This window comes from Mangifera indica, chromosome 13 (genome assembly GCF_011075055.1).
Source record: "Mangifera indica cultivar Alphonso chromosome 13, CATAS_Mindica_2.1, whole genome shotgun sequence".
Taxonomy (NCBI): domain Eukaryota; kingdom Viridiplantae; phylum Streptophyta; class Magnoliopsida; order Sapindales; family Anacardiaceae; genus Mangifera; species Mangifera indica.
The window spans coordinates 2,783,030-2,789,029 of NC_058149.1; the positions used below are offsets into that span (position 1 = coordinate 2,783,030).

Below are 6,000 nucleotides of genomic sequence, written 5' to 3' on the forward strand. Positions count from 1 at the left end.
GACATTGTTTCATTTTGATGTGTATTTTAAGGTTTGATTACCCGTTGCATTAGTGGTACGTGCTGTCGTTGACACCCAAATTAAATCCTAAATTCCTGTAACAAAAATGTAGTAAAGGAAAGTAGGGATCGATCCCTCGAAGAGCTTTGATTAGTATGTCGTCACAAATAAATCGAAACAAATAAATAAAAAGGGGGTTTTGAACTGAATGCAAATTATAATGGAAAACAATAAATAAAAATTCAGAAAAGTAATCTAAAAGGAATAAATTGATTTAACAAACCTTGGTCTTCGGTCACATCCACCATTGGAACTACGATTGATCATCGAAACAAAATATCAAATTAATTAATTGAATATTCGTTGTGGTATTGAATTAACCTGTCATTCCTTACGATTAGTTAACCAAAAACATGTATTCCAATTAACCCTTATTGATTAATAATTCGGATACGATCTCGAATTTAATTAAACAATAGCATTACGAATTAGAAAGACCAACGAAGCAAGACAACACAAACGTACGACGTTGCATTTAATCTAGTTGATTATTTTCCTAGGATTTAAAGTTTCTGACGCAGCAAACGATAAACCTAGTTGCCACTTCGATTAGGTGGATTGAACAATTACGGATTCAGCACCTAAACTAGCAATAGATTATATTAATTGATAAACTAATTGCGCATATTAGAAATCAACCAACACAATCATGGAAAATAATTCAGAAAGATAACCAATACTCAAATAATTAAAAGATGCATTAAAAAACGAAAATAAATCTCACAATCATTGTAGTTCCATGGTTTCAGATCCCTTCAACCAAGATAAATTACTCAGCCACTGTAGAACATGTTTTTCTCTCTAATTCTCTCAATACAATGGATGATCCTTCTCAAATAAAAATAAGAGTTTATATATATTATCTTCCTACTAAAAATCTGGAAATTGAAATCAATCCTAATCTCCTAATCCAATCAAGCAAAGTGATCCATATCTTCCCAAAAAGAAAGGAAAAGATATGTATTTTTAATATAAATCCTTTTTCCAAAAATATCATTCCTTATTTAGCTCAATTAATCCTCTTTTCCAGCTGGTGATTATCCCTTTCCTTGGAAGCAAATCTTAATATTTTCTGGACTCTTGCAACAAATCTGGACGTTCAGATCTGCTTTCCGGATTCTGCTCTCATTTTTCACGTGCCCACGCCTAGTCTGCATTACGAAATTTCCAGTTTAATATATCTGCTCCAGTTTTTCCTCTTTTTGGCCCTATTTATTCCAAAATTGCTCAAAGCTTCCTAAAAGCAAAAAGATAAGCAATTCCATTAGATTAAATCAAATTTCCACACAACACAAGGGAATTATAAATCAAAATAGTAACAATTATTGGCCTTATCAAATTCCCCCACACTTATCTTTTGCTCGTCCTCGAGTAAAACAAAAACAAAACAAAACAAACACAAAAATGTTCCATCAATCTCTTTTCTCACGATACCAAAAAGTGTGCATACCTTAAAATTCAAACCAACCAAGATTCAAGCATCAACACACATCATTATCAAACTTTACAAGGAAGTATGCATAAAGACAAATCAAGATAATCACATTCTAAAGCATGTATGCAGCTTTGGTGAATCATCCTCACGGTTATCACTCATATCACTCATGTGTTTAATGGTTCGGTGTTTCGCTCAAATTCTTCCAATGCAAACATTCTACCATAAGCTTGCTCATGCACCAAATCTCCACCACTTAGATTATATACATGCATAAATCAAAAGGACTTTATTTTAGGTTGTAATGGGGCTTTGGGTAAAGGTGAGGATTAATGGATACAAAAGGTTAAAACCATGAATATTAACAAAACATTTAAACACACAAGGGGAACAAAAATGTAAAGCTAAAGCCACCACATTCACCACATTTCTTTGCCACTTGCTATTGCCTTTTTTCTTCTCTCTTTTTCAACTTTTTTTTTTTTTTTTTGTTTTCTTTTCCCTTTTTTTTTTTCTTTTCTGTTTTCTTTTCCAGCATTTGTTTTTCTCTTTTTTCTTTTCTTTTTTTTTTTTTTTTGTTTTCTTGCATAACTAAGAGAATTGACAATAAAGCTAGCAACATAGGGCAGTAACAATAACAACATAAGGCAATAACTAAGAGAATTTAAGTCCCCTTTTCCCCCACACTTAAAATTCTTCAAGATAGCAAATTTACCCAGGAACAAATTTTTAGTTTAAATACCCTGCTAATTTTCATGGTTGGGTGAGGATTTTTTACTTGAAGGCTTGGGTTTGTAATATGGTTTTAGCACAAAGAATCAAGGGTTTTGTAAGGCTCAAGGGGCTAACTAGGGAAATTAAAATAGGTTGGTTTTTTAAGCTAAAGGTTTTAAACAAGAATGCCTTTATCATTTTCATGCATGCACATACCAATGTGGTCTCAAAACGGTTCAAAGCAAGTTCTAGAGATATATTCACATGGAAGAATATCACTCATCAAAGAAAACATAGATTGATATGAATGGTTCAATCTTTTTCGGCTCAAAACTCACGGGTTAATTAAATTCACCTTAACTTCAAACACACTCAAGCACTTAATTATCAAAATTTGTTTAAATGCACACCCCTAATTAATCTAACAAATCAGTGTACACCGCTCTCCTATTGAATCGGCTAAATTCTAAGGCATGCATACAAATTAATTCATTCAAAGTGAGATTAATGGACTGTTTAGCTGATTAAAAACAGGGAAGGATACACCAGCTGCCATAAAAATAAAAATCAAACTCTATCCAGCAAGGAGCAGCAACATAGACAAAACAAAACAAAAAAATTTAGGCATAACAGAATAAGCATAACACAAAGAAGACAGAAAAAAAAAAAAAAAAACTGACAGAGAAACAAAACAGAACAGAGAAGACTAGAGCAGAGAAGAACAGAACAAGTAAACAAAACAGAGCAGAAAAAAAATAAAATAAAACTGAAGGACAGAATAGTACACAACAGAAAAATAAACAGCAGAAAAATAAAACACAAATAAACCGTCCCCCACACTTAAACCAAACATTGTCCTCAATGTTTAAATAAACAGAATAATAATAAAAACTGAAATTTAAAAGAAAAAGGAAGGGGAAACTTCTCTGGTTTTGTGGAAAAGGATGAACAGTAGTTCAAATTTTTGGAGAGTTGCAATTGATGGAGGATTCTTCAGATTTTGATAACAGCTCTGGTGTAGGAGGCCTCCGATAGGTGGGTTTTTGCTGCTCTTTGATGCTTGTGAACGGGTTCTGACCATGGCGTTGCAGAATGAGGAAAAGGGGCTGCTAGGTTTTTATTTTAGTTGGAAAGAAATTGTGAGGCGTAGGTTTGGCAAATATGGTCTCTGGAAGCATATAAACCCAGCCTTATAATTACACTAAATCATATGACCCCCTTGAATTTAAGAAAATAGCAAAGCAGAAGCTAGACTTTTGACGGAAGCACATGACCTAGTTCCAGAATACCAAAATGCAGATTTCTCCCCCATGAACATTTACAGACAGCTCACTAGAACCTGCAGGAGGAAGAAGACGATTGAACAGTAACATGAAAATAAATTAAAATAAACCTAAGCAAAAATCATAAAATAATTGCTAATTAAATATCTAAAAATTATAAACTAAAATTTAAAACTAAAATTGGAAAACATAAACCAAAATTAAAAGCAAATGTCTAGAAAATTAAAATTGCAGCATTAATCAAAATAAGATTGAAAGCTTGGGTTGCCTCCCAAGTAGCGCCTTTGTTTACAGTCGTCGGCTCGACGTAATGCCTTCATTTATTTATCCAGGATCTTTCAACTCCACTTTTCTGATGTTTTCAGCTGGCACTCCTTTGTAAAACAGTTTGAGTCTATGGCCATTAACTTGAAATACTTTTGATATCGCTGCGCTTTGAATCTCTAGCTTTTTCGGAATTTGCACTAGTTTCTCTTCTTGCTGCTCATTTAACTTGCTGGAAATGATCACTGGTAAGGTTTTCCCATCTCCTAGGTACACATATTTAAGGTGATTTGGAAGAGATTTCAGCTCCAGCTCTGGTACCTGCAAAATAGAAGGCAACGATTTTTCATTAGGCACTGGCAGCTCAATATAAAATAAATTACCTGTATTTTTCAGCTCTCTGAGCTCATTCATCTCTGTCCCTGCATTCTGCACATCTGAAATTAATTTAAATTCATCTCTTTCTTTCAATATATTTTTATGGTTAGCCACCTTTAACTTATCATCACCATCAAGTATATCCTGCGCTAGAGAATCAATTAAATCAACTGAATACACAGGAAAATCCACATCAGAATATTTCATAGCATCATAAATATTAAATTGGACAGCTTCACCATCAAACTCCATGGTCAATGTGCCTTTGTGAACATCAATTTTCGTTTTAGCTGTTTTCAGAAAGGGTCTTCCTAGCAAAATAGGTGCAGATTGGTCATTATTTTCCATGTCAAGAACATAAAAATCAGCTGGAAAAATTAATTTATCATTAACCTGAACAAGAACATCTTCCATTAACCCCTTGGGATATACATTTGATTTATCAGCCAACTGAATAACTGTGCCAGTTTTTTCTAAAGGTCCAAGATTAAGAGCAGAATAAATGGAATATGGCATTACATTAATAGATGCTCCTAAATCTAACATGGCTTTTTCAATTTTTGTTCCTCCTATGGTGCAAGGGATGCAAAACATACCTGGATCTTTGCATTTTTCAGGAAGATTTTTGCGAATTATGGCTGAAACATTTTCTCCTACCTTGATTTTTTCATACCTTTTGAGTTTTTGCTTTCTTTTCAATGTACACAGCTCTTTCAAAAATTTAGCATATCGAGGCACTTGTTTTATTGCATCAAACAGTGGAATATTGACTTCACACTCTCGAAAGGTCTCATATAAATCCGCATTGCTTTCGCATTTCAGTTTTAAAGCTTCAGGAAAAGGAGGAACAGGTTTGTATTCGCTGAAAGAAGGATATTTACCTGTCGCTACCTTTTCGAAAGAATTATTTTCTGCTGCCAATTTTTCTCTATTTTCTGTTGGTTGTGCTGGTGCAGGTTGTGCTTTAATTGGCATCTTCAGCTCCTTTCCACTCCTAAACATTATGGCACTAACATTCTCCTTTGGGTTCATCACAGTTTGTGACGGCAGTTTGCTTGAATTTTGTGCTTCCAGTCTATTGATTGCAGTAGCCATCTGGCTCATTTGATTTTCCAGATTTTGAATGCTGGTTCTGGTTTCCTGCTGAAATTTCATAGTGTTAGTAGCCAAACTTTTAACAATATCTTCAAGAGATGTACCTGAATTAGAATTTTGAGTTGGTTGCTGCTGTCTAGGAATATAATGCTGTTGGTATGGCTGAAAATTATTTGAAGGCTGATCCACATGTGCATTTCCATAACGAAAATTAGGATGATCTCTCCAACCTGAATTGTAAGTATTCGAATAGGGATTAAAATTATGATTTCGCTGCTGCTGTCCTAAAAATCCGCCCACTGCATTAGCATGTTCAGAGCAGTCCTCCTGAAGTGTTGGGCACATATCAGTTGGATGTCCTCCTACCGAACAGATTCCGCAAACTTTCGCTATCTCTGTTTTTCCTACAGCCATTTGACGTACAAGAGTAGTTAGATCATCAAGTCGTCTTTCAAGAGAAGATACATTTACCTCATTGACGTGCCGAGACGAATGGTCTAATCTATTTCCAAATTGTTGTGAATTCGACGCCATATTTGCAATTAAATTTCGGGCTGCTTCAGGTGTTTTGTCAGCCAATGCTCCACCACTTGCTGCATCAATCATATTTCTCTCATTCGATAGAAGTCCTTCGTAGAAATATTGAATAAGCAGCTGGTCACTAATTTGGTGATGTGGACAGCTTGCACAAAGTTTTTTAAAACGCTCCCAATATTCGTATAAAGACTCTCCAGTATGCTGCCTAATGCCACAAATTTCTTTCCTTATGCT

The 6,000-nt window shown here is 34.5% G+C and overlaps 1 non-coding gene across 1 annotated transcript; it reads left to right on the forward strand.

The window, feature by feature from the left end:
• The first annotated feature begins 5,893 nt into the window (after window positions 1–5,893).
• LOC123195360 lies at window positions 5,894–6,000 on the forward strand. The gene has a single exon (XR_006497430.1). It is a non-coding gene; the product is annotated as a small nucleolar RNA R71 (small nucleolar RNA).